At 39.7% G+C, this 21,415-nt stretch overlaps 1 long non-coding RNA gene across 1 annotated transcript in view; it reads right to left on the reverse strand.

Annotated features, from left to right (window-relative positions):
* Positions 1 to 15,158, reverse strand: part of LOC145511205 (uncharacterized) — an 82,664-nt gene extending 67,506 nt beyond the window's left edge. The window contains exons 1-2 of the long non-coding RNA XR_014057632.1: positions 15,073 to 15,158; positions 11,220 to 11,287 (exon numbers count right to left, since the gene is read on the reverse strand). This is a non-coding gene — a long non-coding RNA (uncharacterized LOC145511205). The remainder of the gene's footprint in view (positions 1 to 11,219; positions 11,288 to 15,072) is intronic.
* Between the last annotated feature and the right edge of the window lie 6,257 nt (positions 15,159 to 21,415).

Genomic DNA, 21,415 nt, shown 5'->3' on the forward strand with positions numbered 1-21,415 from the left:
TTTAAATTTATTTTTATTTTTTGTTTTTTTAATTTTTACAATGTTGTGTTGGTTTTTGCTGTACAATGGCATGAAGAAGCTATACATATACATATATCCCCTCCCTTCTGAGCCTCCTTCCTATGCCCCCATCCCATCTCTCCAGGTCATCACAGCACCGAGCTAAGCTCACTGTGGTATGCTGCAGCTTCCCACTAGCTGTCTATTTCACACATGGTCGTGCATACGTCAGTGCTACTCTTCCAGTTCGTCCCACCTTCCCCTTCCCCCGCATGGTCAAATGTCTCTTCTCTACATCTGTGTCTCTGTTCCTGCCCTGCAACAAGGTTCATCTGTATCTTTTTTCTAAATTCCACATATACACATTAATATATGATATTGTTTTCCTCTTTCTGACTTACTTCACTCTGTATGACAGACTCTAGGTGCATCCAACTCACTAAGATTGACTCAATTTCATTCCCTTTTATGGTTAAGTAATATTCCATTGTGTGTGTGTGTATATACGCATCACAAAAAATGATGTGTCAATCAATACTGCCTTATTAATTGTAATAAAGGTACCACAAAATGTAAGAAGTAATTAAAGACCTAAATGTGAAAAGTATACTTTTAAAACTTTTGTAAGAAAACACAGGATAATTTGTATATGAAACTAGGAGAAGAAAGGATTTCCTGAACAAGACTTAAAAACACATCATACAACCTAGAGGAGTGGGATGGGGTAGGAGGTGGGAGGGAGGTTCAAAAGGGAGGGGACATATGTATACCTATGGCTGATTCATACTGATGTACAGCAGAGACCAACACAATATTGTAAATTAATTCTCTTTCAGTAGAAAATAAAATTAAAAAAATACAAGTCATAAAAGAAAAAGTTGCTAAAATTGCTACATCAAAATTTTAAAATTTTCAGTAAATGTGTATACAAATATGTATTTTTTCAAAGATAAACAGTTTGGTCAGGCTGAAAATGTGCATGTTGATAATCTGGACATTTCACATTTAGGGATGTAACCTACAAAAATTCTCCTACATCAACCAAAGAAGGTACATAATGTATACTCATGTTTGATTCATGTTGATGTATGGCAAAAACCACAATATTGTAAAGTAATTAGCCTCTAACTAAAATAAAGTAATTAATTTCAAAAAAGAGAAACTTGTTCATTGTAGCACCAACTGTACCAACAAAAGAAAAAAAAGAGGAAAAAAGAAAACAAAAGCCATCAACAGAGGAACATATATACTGTGACTTTTTAAATAGAACGCAATAGCTATTACAAAGGGAACCATGGATCTATACGTATTAGCAGAAACAATAAAAGATAAAGGAAAAATACAAATGGTATATACAGTTTGATATCATATATATATATTTAACACATATATATGTATATACATAATACTATTAAATGTTATGTGTAAATACCTGCATGTATAATAAATATTTTTAAAAGCATAAATTAGAAGAATGAACAACTGTGTGACTTCTTGCCTCTGATTAAGGAGGGAAGAAAGAGAAATAGAGCAACTAAAAGTAATTTCAAGTAAATTTATATTCTTCTTTGTCAAAGCCTGAAACATGCATAAAAATGTGAAGATTTGTTAATAACAGAGTGGCAAGTACATGAATGTTTATTATATGATACTATAACTTTCTGCATATTCAAATCTTTTATATTGAAAAAAGTCATTTTAGTAATCCAGTGACAGAGGAAGGTGGCATTGGGGGTAGTGCAATGTTAACCAGGAGAAGCCAGCTGATCAACAATCCTGACTTTAACGCAGAAGTTAAGAGAGAGGAGGCAGTGAAAGGGTGTGTCCTGAATTTCTGGTACAGGAGAGTATGTAGGAGGAGGTGCTACTCACTGAGAGAGAGCTGGAGGCAATGAAAGGAGTTTGATGCGATGAGAATCTTCTCTTGTACTGGTCATCATGTGAGGTATGTTAGAAACACTCAGTAAATGTTTTCTTGACTGATTAAAAAGGAAATACTCAGGAAGCTGTCACAAAGATGTTCTCTTTCAAAGACCACATCCTCCTCCTTCCTGGGTGTTTGGGTACATTAGGTCTATGTACTCATCACAGGCTAAGTCAACTAGGTAGATAAAAACAGGGGCAGCATCCTCGCATAATCTAATACAGATATATAGACAAAGGAATCCGAGTGAATCTTATTCTGAACTTCAACAACACCCTGGAGAACATAGCTACTACATTTCAAGTGGCAGAATATGGTTCCCCTTTAAAAAAATCAATAAGATTCTCTGGAGGAAAGCAGTAAATGACTTCCTTTTTAGAATTTTATCACTAGCTTTCCCATTATACAGGCACAATCTATAAAATCATAACCAAAGATAATAGGGCTGAAAAGAAAGTCAGCAACAGTACAGAACAAAAGCTTTTCTCATACTTGACACATCTGAGACATTCGCCACTTGTTAGAAGTCCCTTCAAATCTAACCCAGCTTTCTAAAGAGCCGTGGTGACCAAAATGACCACTCCCTTGTTTCTCTTTGTCCACTGCAAGGTGCCAAGCAGCAATGAATAGCACAATGTATACCACCTGGGGGCTTCCCAGGTGACTCAGTGGCAAAGAACTCGTCTGCCAATGCAGGACACACGCGAGACATGGGTTCAACCCCTGGGTTGGGAAGATCCACTGGAGGAGGAAATGGCAACCCACTCCAGTATTCTTGCCTGGAAAATCCCATGGACAGAGGAGCCTGGTGGGCTATAATCCACGGGGTCACACAGAGTGGGACACAAAGGAGCATAAGCACACATATCACAGCAGTTTGGAATTTTTTTGTTTTCATGCTCTTTTTAAAACCTTTTATTTTATACTGGAGCATAGTTCATAAACAATGTTGTATTCGTTTCAGGTGTACAGCAAAGTAATTTAGTTATCCATGTACCTATGTATTCTTTTTTGAATTCTTTTCCCATTTGGGTGGCTTCATAATATTGAGCTGAGTTCCCTGTGCTATGCAGTAGGTCCTTACTGGTTATCCATTTATAATGAATCATTAGACTACTTGGGAATAAGAGGTAGTGCTGGATTAGGGGGTGGACCAGCCAAGCAGCTACTTTGGTATCTGTAATCTACAATGGATTTTAAAACAAAGCTGGAGCAAATCAGAAATGTGTCACCCATTGGATTATATCTGTTCACTCAAATCTTATATAACAAGCAAAAGGGAAACTGTCCCCACTGCCTTAGAGGGAGATGACATATCTAAACAGAGATTCAAAATACACCTCAACAGCCTCAGTCTCTGTCCCCTACAAAGTTCGTTGAACATATGTGTAAATTACAGTGTGCAGCTCTGGCCTCACCACTGACCCCTTGACTAGCCAACTGAGCACTACGTGGTATCAGCAAATTATCTACAATCTCCAACCCAAGTGATGCACAACTTCATTGTATTAGCTAAGACCCAACAGGATGAGATGGTTGGATGGCATCACCGACTCAATGGACCTGAGTTTGAGCAAACTCAGGGAGATAGTGAAGGACAGGGGAGCATGGCGTGCTGCAGTTCATGGGGTCACAAAGAGTTGGACATGACTTAGTCACTGAACAAAAATGAAGGGGTATGTCTTTATCAGAGTATCTACAATATAAACTCTTTAAAGAGCTTCCCAGGTGGCTCAGTGGTAAAGAATCTGCCTGCCAAGCAGGAGATGTGGGTTCAATCCCTGGGTCTAGAAGATTCCCTGGAGAAGGAAATCACAACCCACTCTGGTATTCTTGACTGGGAAATCCAATGGACAGAGAAATCTAGCAGGCTACAGTCCACGGGGTCACAAAAGAGTTGGATACAACTTAGCGACTGAACAAAAACTCTTTAAATATGACAACCAGGTGGTCTTGCCCAGGAAATTATAATCCAAAAACATTGCAAATAAGTAAAAATATTTTGCATCTGGATATTTAACTTGTGTTATAACCAGATCCACAGGTGATTCTCAGAGAAGGTGATGGCACCCCACTCCAGTACTCTTGCCTGGAAAATCCCACGGATGGAGGAGCCTGGTAGGCTGCAGTCCATGGGATCATGAAGAGTCGGACATGACTGAATGACTTCACTTTCACTTTTCACTTTCGTGCATTGGAGAAGATTTCCTTCTCCACCCACCCCAGTGTTCTTGCCTGGAGAATCCCAGGGACGGGGGAGCCTGGTGGGCTGCCGTCTATGGGGTCTCAGAGTCGGACACAACTGAAGCGACTTAGCAGCAGCAGCACAGGTGATTCTCATACATTTCAGCTTTCAAGAACCACTGTTCCACATTATACCTAAATAACTCCCCATCTCTCACGAGTCTGAAGTGAGCATCCCACATTTTTGTCCCTATTGCCACTCACAAGCCCCTTATCACACATGCATGGCACTGTGTTGAAATGGTGTGATTAAAAGTCTCCCTTTCATTTCTGGATGTACGATCTTCAAGGCAAAATGGTGCCTTGCACCCTCACCACTATAATCATTGGTATCTAATAGTGCCTGGCACAGAAAGCTTTCCCTAAATATTTAGCAACCCCACAGGATTGTGAGCTTCTCAAGGTCAAGAACCACATATGAGTATTTGTGCATCTTTAAAAGCTACAAGGTTCTGGCATATAATGATTGCTCAATTTATGTTGATCTCCTGATCGCTCTTCTCTACTATCCTAATTATTGTAATCAGATGGTATCTGATCTTTTAAGAATGTTAGGCATTAGCTGAGACTTGCTTTTAGTTTGTATTTTTGTCATCACTATTTCATACAGTTTTGAATATTAATTGTCATGATTTAAAGGAACTGTGTCCATTTGGTTTGCACTGAGCACCTTCTTCATCTACACATTCATTTATTTTTTTAATCATGCATTTATCCAACAACTTTTTGCTGACTTCTTTGCACTGTGTTGGCCCAAGAGTACTCATTCAATATTTGTTTAATTGAACTAATTAGCTGCCTTTGATCAATATTGATGATTTGGGTCCCTGAGATTCACTGGTAAAATAATCACACTGTGAAATAAAAATTATAAAGTCATCAAACATTAGAGCTGCCAGATGCCTTTAGAGATTATTTCCTCTAACCCCCATTTCTAGCAGATGAAGAGGCTGAGCATCAGAGAGGAAGGGGGACATGCTTGACTACATTACAAAATGTTTTATGTAGCTTTTCCTGTAGGGATCTACATTATCTGTCTGATATGCTTGCATTGATCACAAGCCAGGTTGTTGACAGATCCCCACTTAACTTGGGCACAGAATCAAATAATTTAAAATATAACCCCAAAGTCCCCATATAATAGTTAGATGTCTTCTAAAGCTTGCAGCTGACAATGTACTCATATTGCTGATCCTAAGAGAAATCTGGAATGACTGGGATGGACCACCACATATAAATATTCATGATACAAACGCATCAAGCCTTGAACAAGAACATATGTGAATAATTAACAAGGTAGTGATTTGTAGTATCATCATAATAGATAACCTGGCTCCTAATAAGAGGCTAACTGAAGCTGTTTTTCCTTTTACAAGGCAACAGGAAATTCAAGACAGTAAATTTAGTATTTGTTTTCACTTTTGTGATATAGTTTTAAAAGTTGAATCTTCAAGAAACAGTTTTTCTTCTTAAGTAGTTATTATTGCTAAAGTGAAAGTCGCTCAGTTGTGTCCGACTCTTTGCAACCCCATGGACTATATATACAGTCCATGGAATTCTCTAGGCCAGAATACTGGTGTGGGTAGCCTTTCTCTTCTCCAGGGGATCTTCCCAAACCAGGGATCAAACCCAGGTCTCCAGTTGAGTGGGCGGATTCTTTACCAGCTGAGCCACAAAGGAAGCCCCATTACTGCTAAAGCTATATTTAATATGATACATTCTAAACTTTTAGAGAAAGTGACACAAAGGCATAACTATGGAGTTTATCCACTGCTGCTGCTGCTGCTAAGTCACTTCAGTCATGTCCGACTCTGTGTGACCCCACAGACGGCAGCCCACCAGGCACCCCCTTCCCTGGGATTCTCCAGGCAAGAACACTGGAGTGGGCTGCCATTTCCTTCTCCAATGCATGAAAGTGGAAAGTTAAAAGTGAAAGTGAAGCTGTTCAGTCGTGTCCGACTCTGTGCAACCCCGAAGACGGGATTTTCCAGGCAAGAGTACTGGAGTGGGTTGCCATTGCCTTCTCCAATTTATCCACTACTTTCTGCTATTAATATTTTTCTTTTCCTTCTTTCCCACCGTGTATCTAAGGAAAAGTAACATAGACTCTTGCGGCTACTTGATTCAGTATTGAAACATTGGGGTTATTTTCAGTTTACCTCTGTGATTTCACCCGACATCTTCATTTCAGTCTCCCATCTGTAGGCTGTGGTCTGTATCTTCACCATTAGGCAGGAAGCAAGGAGAGACAGCAAAGGCAAGAGAGAGAGACAGATGGACAGAGACTCAGTATTCCTCCCTTGGCTGCTTTTCCTTAAGAACAAAAATTCTCTCCGCCTTTTCCATTTTACAAAGAAGAAATTCTGAGAAACAGTTTCACGTGCATCCTATAAAGGTATGGTCCAATATCTCTATTTCTCTCCATACTTCTCAGAAAAAAAGTCTCCTTTTTTCCTCTTACAAGAAAATCATGACTTTGGAAAGCCTTTTGAAACCGTCAACTTTTAAAGCTTTTAAATACATGTCTACCCTATGACCCTGCAGTTTCATGCCTTTGTATAGATAAATGAATATATTTTTCTGCCAAATGAGAAGGATAAGGATTTCATGGCAGTTTTATTCATAATAGTTAAAACCTAGCACAATCCAAATGCCTGTCTAGAATGGATAAATTGCAGAATACAAATAAAGTGGAATACTATGCGACAAAAAAGACAATGCCTGTTACCAGAAATATCACAGTTGAATCTCACACATACAGCAATGCATGAAAGAAGCTAGATACAAAATAATAAACACTATATAAATTAATTATATGAAATTCACAAACAGGAGAAAGTAAACAGTGATGATGAAAGTCAGAACATTGGTTACCTGATCTCGGGGTGAGAGAGCCATGAGGGATCCCTCTGGGGTGTTGAAAATATTATATATATTACATAATAAATAAATATACACACATATATATATATTTACATATACATGTGAAAATCCATTGATTTGTACACTTAAGATTTGTGTATGTATCTATACCTCAATAAACACTTTGTTGAAATGATAATTGGCCCTTTTCTTCCAGCAGTGGGAAATTTCTGAAATTGTGTATACAGTGGTGTTTCTAGATGGTAGTCACTACCATCCACTTTGGGTTATCCACATTTTTTTCATAGGGGAATTCCTCTTAGGAAAGCGTGTATCCTGACCACAACTAAATATTTTGAAATAAAAATTTAAAAGCAATTTAACAAAACATTTTAACAAAGCATCATTTTCATTATACATGCAAATTCAGGGCAGATGTGTTCAGAAGAATAACCCAAGTCCACCCACCCCTAGAAGAAAATTAAAACTGAATATGAATTTCTGAAACATTGTAATGATTTCCCGCCTTGGCTTCTAGTCAAGTCTGGCAACAGGAATACAGAAATGCCGTGAGAAAGTCCTCTCAGGGTACATATGACTGGAGTTATCAAAGTGCTGGTTGACTGGAGAAATCTGACTCAGTTTTGAAGTCTAGGGGTGCCATTTAGGAGGGAAAGATGAAGCTCATTTTGGGAGTGACCCATTCTATCCTTTTTTTTAAGTGGGGAAATTGCTACATTTTGAAGCAGTATATTTATGTTCAGTCCTTGAACTAGGAATTACTAACAATTTAATTTTGAACAAGTCACTTTATATCTCTAGCTACACAATTTTCTCTTCTGCAGAACAGAACTTTTACCTCTAAAGGGTACCCTGTGAGGTTCTTTAAAGCTGTGTCTCATACATATTACAGGAGAGTTATACCTCATTTAACACCTTTACTATCAGCAGCATTATGAAGTAAGGCTTATAGACATTAAGCAACTTTCCCACCAAGGCAAAGTGCTTTTTGCTTGGGGACCCCACTGAGAGTCCTCACTGTCTGACTTCCAGCTTCTGTGGCATACTTCTTCTAATTTGACTGGTTGGCTTTCTTAGTGTTGTTTCTAGACTAAAATACTTGGGAAGAGGCTTATCAATCACACAAGTTTGTCATGGCAGGCTTTTCCCAAATAAACTGTGTCATCATTTTTTTACAGTCTATCGTGATGAAAGGGCTTCCCTGGTGTCTCAGACAGTAAAGAATCTGCCTGCAATGCGGGAGACCTGGGTTTGATCCCTGGGTTGAGAAGATCCCCTGGAGGAGAGCACGGCAACCCACTCCAGTATTCTTGCCTGGAGAATCCCCATGGACAGAGGAGCCTGGCGGGCTACAGTCCATGGGGTCGCAAAGAATTGGACTCGACTGAATGACTAAGCAGAGCACAGCATCATGATGAAAACTTTGTGACTTTATCTTGTCACAAATCAAATGGAACAAAAAGAGATCTTTTATAATTCACATAACAGTTTGTTTATCTTGCTGCCCTAACTTGTCCCTGTCCCTCCTTGACAGAAGAGAATGTTGGAGGTGGGTTAATGGGCACGATCCCTGACTTCAACCTGACTTACTGCTCTCAGATACCTGTTCACGGTACATCTTGGTGACCAGGCAGTTCACACCTGGTTTCAACCAGCAGCTTACCCCTGATTGTTAATTGGCTCTCTGCTCTTGACATTGGAAACTAATAGAACCACATTCTAGAAACCAGCTTCCAACTCCCAATACCCACTCCCCTTCAGACTCTACTCTCCAGCCATCCTGGCCATTTTTTCACACATAGCCTCCCAGTGTGCTCAAGAGGTGTCAGAAGCCTTCTGTGTATTGAAAACCTTATTTAGAAACAATGCCCAAAGGAACTAGAACATTGCTAGCCTGGCCAGGCTTCCCTCGACTCTACATCAGTCTTTCTCAAAAAAGCTGTAGTTCACTGGCTCCCCAGACAGACCTGGGGCAGTCTAATCAGGTTCCATTATCTCACAGTCTATTTGCAATTGAAAATGCTTCTTCAGAGCATCATAAGGAGAGCATCATACATTCCTGAAGTTGTAAAGACTCCACATGATGGTCACTCAAAGGATATTTGCAACCTCATCTGTCCAAATAAGAACAGAACTCTGTATAAGTCTGCGTATGATGACTAAAGCCATAGTTTATAGAAATGGGTAGATGGTTCAGATGGTACAGAATCTGCCTCCAGTGCGGGAGACCCAGTTTCAATTCCTGGGTGGGGAAGATTCTCTGGAGAAGGGTATTGAGCATGTTTTCAGGTGCTTATTGGCCATTTGTACATCTCCTTTGGATAAATGTCTATTAAGGCCTTTTTTTGGGGGGTGGGGGAGCTTCTGTGGTAACAGATGGTAAAGAATCTGCTCGCAATGCAGAACACCTGGGTTCAATCCCTGGGTCAGGAAGATTCCCTGGAGAAGAAAATGGCAACCCACTCCAATATGCGTGCCTGGGAAAAAACCATGAACAGAGGAGCCTTTCGGGCTACAGTTCATGGGGACAAAGAATGAGCAACTAACACTTTCACTTTCAGCCATGTATAATTTGGATGCATTTTGATATTAACAAAACTGTTTTTTTTTTTTAATAGCATAAGGAGAAATTTCACGTTCTAGTTATTAAAAAGGGAAGGGCTGGGCTACATAATAGGAGCTCCTGCCCACTTAGAAATAGAGAAGAAAAGCTTATGACCTTCTCTTCCCCCATCACTCATGCCTCTGTCCCGGGAAGATTAATGGCCAGGGGAACAATCGGCTCAGCCTCTTTTCTCTGTGACTGCTATCTTATGATAAGGTCACTGGAGCAGGAATTCTTTGCTCTGTGCCAGGTGGACAAAGTAAGTCCAGGAGAAAATACTGGGAGCCCATTTTGTTCTTGAGCCCAAGCCATATATCCCAATGTACATTTGCCAACCACAAGTTTATGAAAATACTTTATGTGCATGGATATTGAACATGAGCTTCCCTGGTGGCTCAGTGGTGGGAAGATATCCTGGAGTAGGAAGTGGCAACCCACTCTAGTATTCTTGTTCAGAATACTGTATTTTCAATATGCACGTGAATTGAAAATATATTCCAGCTATTCAACAAGTTCAGATAATGCTGGAAAACAAAGAAAACCACTCCTACCACTTGACTTAAGAGCTAAAACACTATCCATACAATTGCAGTTCTTTGTATATTCTGTCTTGTTCCCATTTTTCTCCTACACATTTCCCACTGCAGAGAGAACCACCACTGAACTTCGTGTTTATCATTTCCCTGAATGTTTTTTATATTTATACCACTTACAGATTCTTTAACAACACCAACATTTGTTTTGCTCATTTATAAACTTTGTATATGAATAGTATCATATTCACAACTTTTTATAAAAAGTTCCTATTTTTTTAACTTGAGTAAAATATTTTACTCAATAGTATGTTGTCAGGGTTTACCTCATGTTGATAGATGTATTGCTAGCGCATTCATCCTAACTGATTGTAGTATTCCCAAGGATTAATATACTGTATATATGTGGTGATGGATATGTAGGTAGTTTCCCATATTTCATTATTACAGACACACTACTATGAGTATGCTGTGATACGTTTCCTTATAAACACATGGGAGAGCTTCTCTAGGGTACGTATCTCAGAGGAGAATTATTGCCTCCTAAGGTAAGTGCATTTTTACTGTTACTATATATTGCTAAAGCTGATATTTGGATCTCTGATTCTTAGTTACTGCAGATCCCATAGCAGAGTAGAGATGATTAATGATTCCTCCTCCCTCCACCTAAGGTAATCTTTCTTTCTCCTCTTTCTCATAAATACTTAATCATTTTCTAAGACTCTGCTAAGTTGCTCTCTTCTGTGAAAGCTTCCCTGAACCCCACAGGTAGAGTGATCCTTCCCTCATTTGAGTTTTCATGGATGGCACTTTCACATGAGACAGGCCAATTACCAAACCCTATCTATGTAGCTACACAAATTTCACAAAAACTATAATCTCTAGAAGAGCAGGCTCTAAACCACCATACTGTAGGGACATTATGTCCTTTAACTCAGGGGCCCCAAAGTCCAGGATTTAATGCCCGATGATCTGAGGTGGAGCTGATGTAATAAAAACAGAAATAAAATACACAATAAATGTAATATACCTGAATCACCCTGAAATCCACACCCACTGCCAAGTTCATGGAAAAGCTGTCTTCCTCAAAGCTGGTCCCTAGTGACAAAAAGGTTGGGGACCACTGCTTTAACTGATTTATAATCACCCAAAACACCAACAACTAGAAGGACTACCCCATAGTGACATCCTTGGCATTACCCTTGATCCATCATAGCCACTTTTATAGAAGTTGCAAAGGAAACAAATTTTATTAACTCTAACACCTATAAGCACACAGATAACATGGTCCAGACCCTTGCCATCTACTTGACCAGAGAAGGTACATGTGAGAAATTATTATAAGAAAAATCTTTGTGCAGAATGACAAAATTGTGGGGCTTTGAAAGTTGAGAGGGCTTAGAGGTGATATCAGCAAGATCTCCTTTTGATAAATAAGAAATGGTCTTTTGAGGTGATCTTCACCTGAGATAACACAGCCAATTAGTAGCAAAGTCAGAGCTCATAGTAACTCATTTTCTTTAAATCAGCAAATATTTATAGAACACACAACCATACCACCTATCTCTATGTATGTTAATTAGGGTAAACCTGAAGAATTCAGCTTAATTTAAACCATTTTCTTGCAATCTCCTGATGTGGAATCTCATTGAAAAGATCAGCCATTTAAATAGAAATCTTACCAAAGGGGGCATACCTTCTTTCCACATAGACTGGCCCATTAGGGCTGCCCTAAGTTAGTGAGTGGACTGAGGGGAAAGGTCTCAGTTTTGAATGAAGACTTAAGCATTGATTTTCAGATCATGTCCATTATTCATTGAATATTTCTGACTCATCTGTTCTTGATACACAAGATGATTGATTTTCTATTATCCAAGAATGCGTAAAAAAGATACAATCTGTCACAATATTCTACTTCTTACCTTTGTAATTGCCCCCAATAATTAAATAATAAAGTTAGAGTTGAGCACGACATGGAAGCTGTGTTTTTATTACATTACATGAGTCCTGGTTGTTAAATATACCAGTTACAAATTTTACTAAGTGACAGGTATTTTAAATGATTTCATTTAATTCTTATCATGGCTCCATAAGTTGGATATTAATACACTCACTTTTCAGAAATGGCTCAGAAGTCAAGTCACTGACCTAATTACATACAGTATTCAGTGAATAAAAAAATTCTTCTACTCCCACCCACCCCACCAAAAAAAAAACAAAAAACAAAAGCATCTTTGTGTCTCCAAAGGCCATTCTCCTTCTGCTGTGTCATGGTGTCAGATGATACAGGCAAATGGCAAGATGAAATAACGAAATAAGTAGCACAATTTTAACAGGTATAACCTGAAAGGCAGGTCTCATATTAGTGTCAAATCCAAAAGAAAACCTATACACCTCCAAAAAAAAGTCTTGGGAAGAACTATAAGTACTGATTAACATCACTTAAGGCACCAAAGAGAAATTGCATTCATAACACATAATATTTCTTAGAATCTTAATTTTCTTCTAATTTCTCATATAGTCAGCTGCCTACAATCTTTCATCTCTACTCTCAAAAACATTCAAAACTCTCTTTCTAAACTCAAGGAGTTTACTGACTTTTCTCTCTAAATTCCCTTGCTAGCCTACCAGATCAATGGTTTCATGAAAGGAGAAGTTCCTTACTCTTCATAATAATAATAAAGGAGACATTTTTCCCATCCCGTATCCTGTCTACCTGACCCTCATCCCCACAATCAACTTGCTGAGAAGTGTAAGAGATGACAGGAGAGAGAAGGCCATGAAGACTACAGGTTATTATGTTTTATAGTACACATATAGGTTTATAGAATGGGTATCTCCATTTTATTGGAGTAACTGAAGGACTTCAAATAAGAATAGCAATTATATCAGGCCTTAAAACAAGGGCTGTGTTGAAGTATTTATAATACTAGCACATCAACATTATACCTACTCTTATTCAAAATAATACAAAGTTAAAGCCAAATTCAAGTATTCTCCATCATGAAACATTTTCTCCTACCTTTCAAAGGTATTTCCTGAGAAGAGCAGCCGTCCCTAAATGCAAACTCTAGGAAACCTATAATCAGTTTCTCTCTCTCTCTCTAATTGAGCACTTTCTTTCCTTAGATTTTGGAAGAAGCATGAAAATGATTTACTGATTTAGGAACTGGGTGGAGCAGACCACAAAAGGACAAATCAGAAACATCTGGAATGAACTAGCCAAAGGAGAGGGATTGAGAGAGAGAGAGAGAAGTAGGGCTTTCAAATGAAACAAAGTACAGATGATTTGGCCAAATTTAAGCCAAGCCAAACACTCACATTAAACATTGCACTTGGGTCTGGTTCAATAGCGGGAGCCGGCGAGAGGGAGCGTCAGCCAGCATTGCATCAGACGCACATTGTGGATGGAGGAAATGAGTTTAGTCAAGCCAGCTGTGACTTCAAAGGGGCTGCTCTCCCAGAGAACAGTGGGAAAGGGTTCCCTCTTCAGTGAAGACTGTAAAGTTCAGCCAAAGCCAGTCCAAAGGGAATGAACTTACAGGAGGAGAAAATTACATTCAAAGTACGAGAAAGAATACTTTCCTTCTGTGAAGTAGCTTGAGAGAAAATGAAGACACATGGCGAGGAAGAGGGGTGACAAGAAAAGATTCAGACACTCATTTGAGGACTGGAGTCCTATGTGCGGATTGCGAAATGGAGTGGTTTGTGTACGGATAACATTGCTTTTCGGTTCAGACACCTCGTTGTATGAATCATGTTTTCAAATCTCTGGGAGGAGAGGCCAATGGATCCCTCCCCCAAGTGACTCCCAAAGATAGTCTCTTTCCCTCTTTGTACTTCTAGAAAACCACACATTTCTTTCCAATTGTTTATTCAACCCGAGTTTACTGAGAGACAAACAGTGGGCTAGACCCTGGAAATACAAAGACAAACAAGACAGTCCTAGTTCAGGAGTTCACAGTCTCTAGGAAAACTAGACACATAAATAGAGGATTATGGTTTGGAGCAAAAAATCTTATACTAGAGCAATGATTCCCAAAGTGTGATACCTGACCGGCATCGGTATCACCTGGGAAGTAGTTAGAAATGCAAATTTGTGGGGCCCCCACCCAAACATTTCCTTTCCATTTCCTTTCAATCCTAAAGGAAGTCAACCCTGAATATTCGTTGGAAGGACTGATGCTGAAGGTGAAGCTCTAATACTTTGCCCACCTGATGCAAAAAGCTGACTCATTAAAAAAGACCCTGATGCTAGGAAAGATTGAAAACAGGAGGAGAAGGGGATGACAGAGGATGAGATGGTTGGATGGCATCACCGACTCAATGGACATGAGTTTGAGAAAATTCTGGGAGATGGTGAAAGAAGGGAAGCCTGGCGTGCTGCTGTCCATGGGGTCACAAAGAGTTGGACACGACTGAGTGACTCAACAACACCACCCAAACATACTGAATCAGAAAGCCCAGGTTGGTTTGACAAACTCCTGGGTTGATTCAGATAATCTTGAGAGCTTCTGCCACCTGTAGGTCACTTCTCAGTCCCTTCCAGGCTAGATTCTAAACAGACTGCTCTCCTGTATTTCACAAGAATGAGCCCCAGGTATATGTCTTGTCTAAGTAAACTATAAGAACTTTAAGGGCAGGAGTTGATTTTCCTTTTATGAATTCTTTCCTTTCTCCTCCTACTTTCAGAAATCACCCAGTACTTAGAAGATTCGGGCATTGAAATTTAGATATTTAATTTAATAGAAATTTAATTCAGAACTTAGGTGGGGCGAGGGTTTAACATTCACAAGGAGAAATGGGCACACCTATACCTACAAGTTTTCATAACTCTCATTGGTGGGAGGAGAACATAAATGCTATCTCTCCCAAGCACTCACCTGATGCTCGAGGCCTCTTGGTGATACCTCCTTGCCAAGCATTTGTTCTTCTTATGCTTGGGCACCTCCCCTGGTCTCACTATCTCAGGCTGCAGTTTCCTTTCTTTCAGACAGCTCTGGTAGAAGGAGCTAGCTTCTTCTGGGCTGAAATCTATCATCATTTAAATTCCATTTGTTAGTTATAGTCCTACCCCTTGGGAATCCATAGCAAAGATACTTAGATATTAATGTGACATTTTTCAAGTATTTGAAGATAGTAATTATGTAGCATATGACATAGGTTAAACTCACAGTCTCTGGAAGCAGCCTGCCTGCATTTTAATTCTTGTTCTGTTACTTATGAGCTCTGTGACCTTGAGAGAATTATTTACTATCTCTGCTGCTTTGTGTGTGTGTGTGTGTGTGTGTGTGTGTGTGTATAATGGCATTATATAAAAAGACTTTTATAAGGAGTGCATGAATTAATATATGTAAATGTTCCCAGAACACAGTAAAGTGCTTTAAAAGTTTTAGCTATTATTAATCATCATCATTATCATGAGAGCTTGTCAGATACCTGACATAGGCCATCTTTCTAATTCTATAGTCAGGCATTAGGTGAGCCTGTTCATTCCTTTGGGTTCAAACACTATCAATACACTTGTGAAATATCTCTTCATTCTCCTTCTGAGCACATAGCTAAATGTAAGTGGCTCATTGTGGATGCATGGATTGTTCTAGTCACTATAATTTGGATAGAAATGATGAGCACTACTTCTAGACCTAACCCCTAAAATCATCCTGAGAAATCCTCCATTCTCTTAGCCCATCAGCTAGTTAAAGGCACAGGAAGCAGCCAAGGACTCCAAGAAGGTTGTGGGCAGTGGTAGAGCCTCACATTGGAAGAAGTCTATGTCCCTGAGTCAACACTTAGAGGAGAACTGCCTAGGAAAACCACCAGACTGGAGCATCCACACTGGGCTTTGTGTGAGTGAAAATAAACATTGGTTGCATTAAACCTTTGAGATTCTGTAGCCCATCACGACTACTACATTGACTCCCTAATTTATCTCTTGTTCAGCTTTTGCTTCTAAGCTTCAGAACTTTCTATTTTGCTTTCTATTCAGTCTTTCTACATGAACTTTCAAATAGGGTAGTAAGTAAACTCAAGGCTTCTAAGATCACACCATTTGTGTTGAAAAGCCAGTCCTACCAGATACCAAGCTATACAACCATGAGTGAATTGTACGAATGCTTCAAAATTGCATAAGCTTCAGAGCTGTGAAATAAATAAATGTGTCATATATAAAACACTCAGAATAGTCATTGGCCCATAGTAAATGCTATAGTTATTATGACCATCCCACCCTTGTTTTCCATATGGACTATAGATAGTTTCCCTACCATCCAACAGTTGTTAAAACCAGAAACTTGCAATTTAATCCTGAATTTTATTTTCATCATCCCACATGTAACAAATCACCAATAACTGATAAATCAAACTCACTAAATATTTTTCAAATCCACCCACTTCTCTATCCTATTTTGTTTTTCCCTCCTCATCCTAGTCAAGGCCACCAGTACATGTGGCTCTATTATAATTGCATCTTTACTATTCAAATCCATTCTTTTGTCCTTCAAATGCATTCTTCACATGGAATTGTTAACGTTCTTTTTAAGCTCAAATCTGATATGGTCACTCCAAAATTTAAAGTGTATTAATACCTTTCATTAACCTTTGTGAAGTCCAAATTCTTGACCCATCACCTCGACTTCTCATCACAACCCACCAGGTGACTTTCTCGATTTTAGCATGCTGGGCTTTTGTGGTCTTCATAAAGGTGCTGCCGATTATCCCATCATGTTGACTACTACTACTTACACTGAACTTCCTCTCCACCCCCAGCTTATCTAATTCGTTCTGATCATCCTTTACATTTCAGCTCAAATGCTACACTCCTCAAAAAGCCTTCTTAGCAATCTCTGCCCACACTAATGAAAGACATGCCCACATAGCATGCACCACATTTCATTAAACTCAGTGTACTTGCCATTATTCGTACAAGTACATCTTCCCAGCTAGCCAGAAAGCTTTATTAGGGTAGGGACCATGTACATATGGTTCTCTGTCTAGGATAGTGTGGCTTGTATTCAAGAGGGGTTCACTGAATTTTTTTAAGCGTGAGTTTGAGTCTGCTTAGGTGATTTTTTATGTATCCCATGTGAATTTTTATTTACTTGGGTCACGAAAAAGAGCCCTACAAACAACACAAATTAAATTCAGTCAACAAATTTAGAAAACCCAGCATCTGACTTCTTTGAGTTGAAAATCTAGTTGACTTGACTATAAAAGTAAAAACTATAATTATACCAGGGCTTCCCTGGTAGCTCAGTCAGTAAAGAAACTGCCTGCAGTGCAGGAGACTCGGGTTCGATCCCTGGGCTGGGAAGATCTCCTGGAGAAGGAAATGGCAATCCACTCCAGCATTCTTGCCTGGAAAACCCTATGGACAAAGGAGCCTGGTGGGCTACAGTTCTTGGGGTCGCAAGAGTCAGACATGACTTAGTGACTAAACCACCACCAACATATTATATAAAGTAAATGTATGTTATAGTATCATGCACGCATGTTAGAATGATTCTAAGACCTCCACTAGGGTATGGGGCATGGGTATTTGGGATGGGTCAAAAAGTTGAATGTTTCTGGAATCAGTATTATGAGTGCTCTCATAGTCTAAGCATCCAACAAGCTCTCCATCCACAGTTCACAGAGCATATGTGACACCAGACCAGATCAAGAAATACAGATGAGGAGGCTGCAAGCAAATTGGAGTTCAGAATTCAACCAGGTTGGTTTTCTATCAAGAAAAATTTGTGTCACTGTTGGTCCAAAATTTGATGAAGTGCAAGGTTGGTTGGAGAAGGGCCAACAGAAGGATGCCCAATAAACAGTGCCATCCAGAGAAAAATGCACTCTAGGGAAGGAGACGCTGTAAAGTGGACTCAGCATAGTCACTGAGTTGTACCAATGAGGTTTCAGTCTAGCTCCGAACCTACTAACTAACTCTGTTCTTGGTGTACATACGGAATTTCTCTAACATTTTTTTCTCACCTAAAAGTTGACACAATAGGCTCCAAGTGACCAGATTCCGAATGACAATGTTAGCTATCTCTATGGCTCAGAGAAGTTTAGAACTTTTCCTGGAGCAACAAACTAATAACTGATAATAGCTAGCTTTGTGCCTGCTTCATCTCCTGACTCTCAGTCTACGGCTCTTTCCATTAAATCTTAAAGGAATGTCTTCTCCATTACAAAAATAATAGGCGGCTATGGCCAAGAAAGTAACAAGTTAGGCTAAGTTTTACTGAGCACTCATAAGCACCTTGAGTTATACCGGTGATATGTGCCCAATTTAAACCAACAGAAGATGTTCTCGGTTTTAGAGAGGTTTCCAGTTTCCAGAAGAGTTGAAAAAGAAAAGAAAAAGCCAAAAATAAGTGGCCCAAATTCAACATTACTAGTACTTCCTACTGCCCTCAGCCAAAGAGGAAAAAAATGTGATATGAGCCTTTGGCTCTGGCAATAGCTTTCCATTAGTTCCTGAATGGTGTGGGTTTTCTCTAGCTTCTTTGGAGTCACAACCAATGGTTCTGTTGCCTTCCCTGGTTCTAATAAAACTCTGTGTTGGGTTTCGGATTACTTTCATTCCAAGAGGACCCCTTGTCAGTCCTCTGGTGGCCTTTATTGTCCACAGCCGCTAGCAATGAATCTGGGGGCAAAGGCCTCTGGTTACACCCACCACTGGAATCAGTCTCAGCTACACCACACGAGGAACGGATTATAGGGTGGAATTCAGCATTTGTCCCCACAGGAAGAAGGCCATAGCTTTGCAGTTATACCCTGACTACTTCTGATTCTGTAACTCATTGCCTCCTGCACTGGAGACAGCCAACATTTCTTAGCAACTCTGACCTGTACAGAAAGTAAAACAGCTTGCTGCAAAGGAATCAGAATGAGTCTTGGGAATGTTTTCTCCAAGAGAAGAGGTCGAATGAGTTTAAATACAAAGACTTATAAATCCCTCCAAGTATTTTCCCCTCCTTAATGGTTTCAACCAGTGCCTTATTATTATTCGCCCCATGTTTGAATAATGGAACGCTAAGATCACTGTATTCATCAAGGGAAGGAAATGCTATGTATTCTGAAAAGCACGTTGAATAAAGCTCTCTCCCTCTGTGAGGCCATGCTTCACAGAGTTTTCCTGACTGCTAAATGCATGGCCCTGGCTTGAAATTCAAGAATTTGAAGAATTGTAGAACACTCACCACACCAGTGCCATCAGACCACATCACATTCCAGGGCCTTCATTATCCAAGCAAACTATTCCAACCCCAGATTATCACAAATAGTGTCAAGAGTTTCTATCTGTATACATAAATATCAGATTATTGCAAATAGTGTCAAGATTCCATATAAATATGAATTACATATATAATAGATGAATTATATATGTGAATATATAGAAAGAACTAAGAGAGAGAAGGCCTAGGTTCTGGTCCTCAGGTGCTGCTACCCAACAGTAGACTGAGTTTGGAAAAGCTCTGAGCCTGGGTTTCTTCATCTGCTTAATGGGTTAATGAGTCTCTTGTTCACAAGTCAAGGTTCTTTTATCTCCCTAATGAAATAATGAGGGTCCTGGGGCTCAGTGACGCAGGACATGTCCAGCGACTTCTGGGGGAAAGGGGTTTTCTTAGGTCACCTGTACTATCTATCCTGGAATCAAAATAATTCAGAGGATGTATTCACTCTTAAATCCTCAGAATCCCTGCTATCTTCTATGGGAGCTGTGGCAGAGCTGATTGGAAAGCTGGAAGCCCTGCTCTGGGCAGGACACAGCCTCCTCCTATTTCCCATCTAGCGTTATCCTGAAGAAGTTCATTCAAGTGGGACAATCAACCCATTGTGCGCAAGAAGCCCACGTTTCTTGAAAATCTAATTTTCAGGTCCATTCCCCTGGGTGAGTGGTAATATTCACTTAATTCAATGCTTTATGAAAACAGAATTAAAACTCAACTTCACTTTTTCCAAATGCCTTATATGGTTGTACATGCGTAATTCTGAGTGTAAAATGTAAATTACTTGGAACCATCCAAACATCCCCAAAATCACTGGGGAAGCACATGCATCGAATGGATTGTTATGCAGCCATGAAATATTAGTGTAGATTCTTCTGACTATGAGGAAGTGCTCCTGTCATAACTTTAAATAACAAAGCAAGGTTCAAAATTGTATAATCTGCATTACAGGTATTCCCTGCTTTTCAAAAATTAGCTTTCCGCCACTTCACTTTTACTGAAGACCTACTCCAATACCTGCTTTCACAAGAACTAACCACAAGAAATTAGGAGTTTCACTCTTACAAAAAAATGCAAAAAGCAAAAATAATGTTCGGCATTTGCTTTCCCACGAGTTTTGATAGAGGCAGTGGGCACTCTGAACAGTATATCCATCAACAGAAGCCAGTTGGCTTTATCAGGATGGACTCCAGTGTATAAACAGAAAGCAGCTTTCTTCTTTGTTTTGGTTGTCCCTTTAAATCTGTACAGTGGACTTGCAGAGACAAGCCTTTAACTTTTCCAGGTCATCTCCAATTCATACATACCCACACACATACATGTATGTGTGTGCATACATACACACACACACACACATATACTCTCTCAAGTCATCTTCAGGTACAAAAACAATCACGTTTCAATAATTAAACTATTCAGTTCAGTACATAGCATCACCCACTAATACAATATCAGATTTCCCTTTTAGGCCAACGTGGGGTCCTGCTTCATGCCTTGGGGCCCTTGATGAGGCACAGGTACACAGTCAGCCTCCTTCTTTTCCTTTTTCTCCTTCACAAGGCTGCCTCAGGCTGCCCCAAAGTTGAGACAGGCTTGGACAGCATCTGATCATTGTGTGTCCTCTGGGCTGGCAGAGTCCCATACGGATGACTTCTCCTTGAAGAGTTTCCCTAAGTTCATCAGAAATTCCATGGGCATCCACCACCTGCAGCTCCAGTGACCTGCCCTGTCTCTCACTACACCTTTTCTCTCTAGGTCCCAGCCCTTGATTCAGCAGTCCACCTCTCTGCTGCATTACTCAGCCACTTCAAACAGTCCTTTCATGGGGAGCTACTTTCAAAACAGCCCAGATCTATTATATGTAGAGTTATATGTAGAGTTATTGATTTATTTGAGCATCTGAGTGGCTATGCCAGGGTCTATAAGCTGCTTATATCATACACCAATACTACTATCACTGGCACGGACTTTGGGCAAAGTTCTGTGCATATGCTAAGAAGATTTCAAA

Source organism: Giraffa tippelskirchi, chromosome 6 (genome assembly GCF_054371585.1).
Source record: "Giraffa tippelskirchi isolate mGirTip1 chromosome 6, T2T-mGirTip1v1.2.pri, whole genome shotgun sequence".
Taxonomy (NCBI): domain Eukaryota; kingdom Metazoa; phylum Chordata; class Mammalia; order Artiodactyla; family Giraffidae; genus Giraffa; species Giraffa tippelskirchi.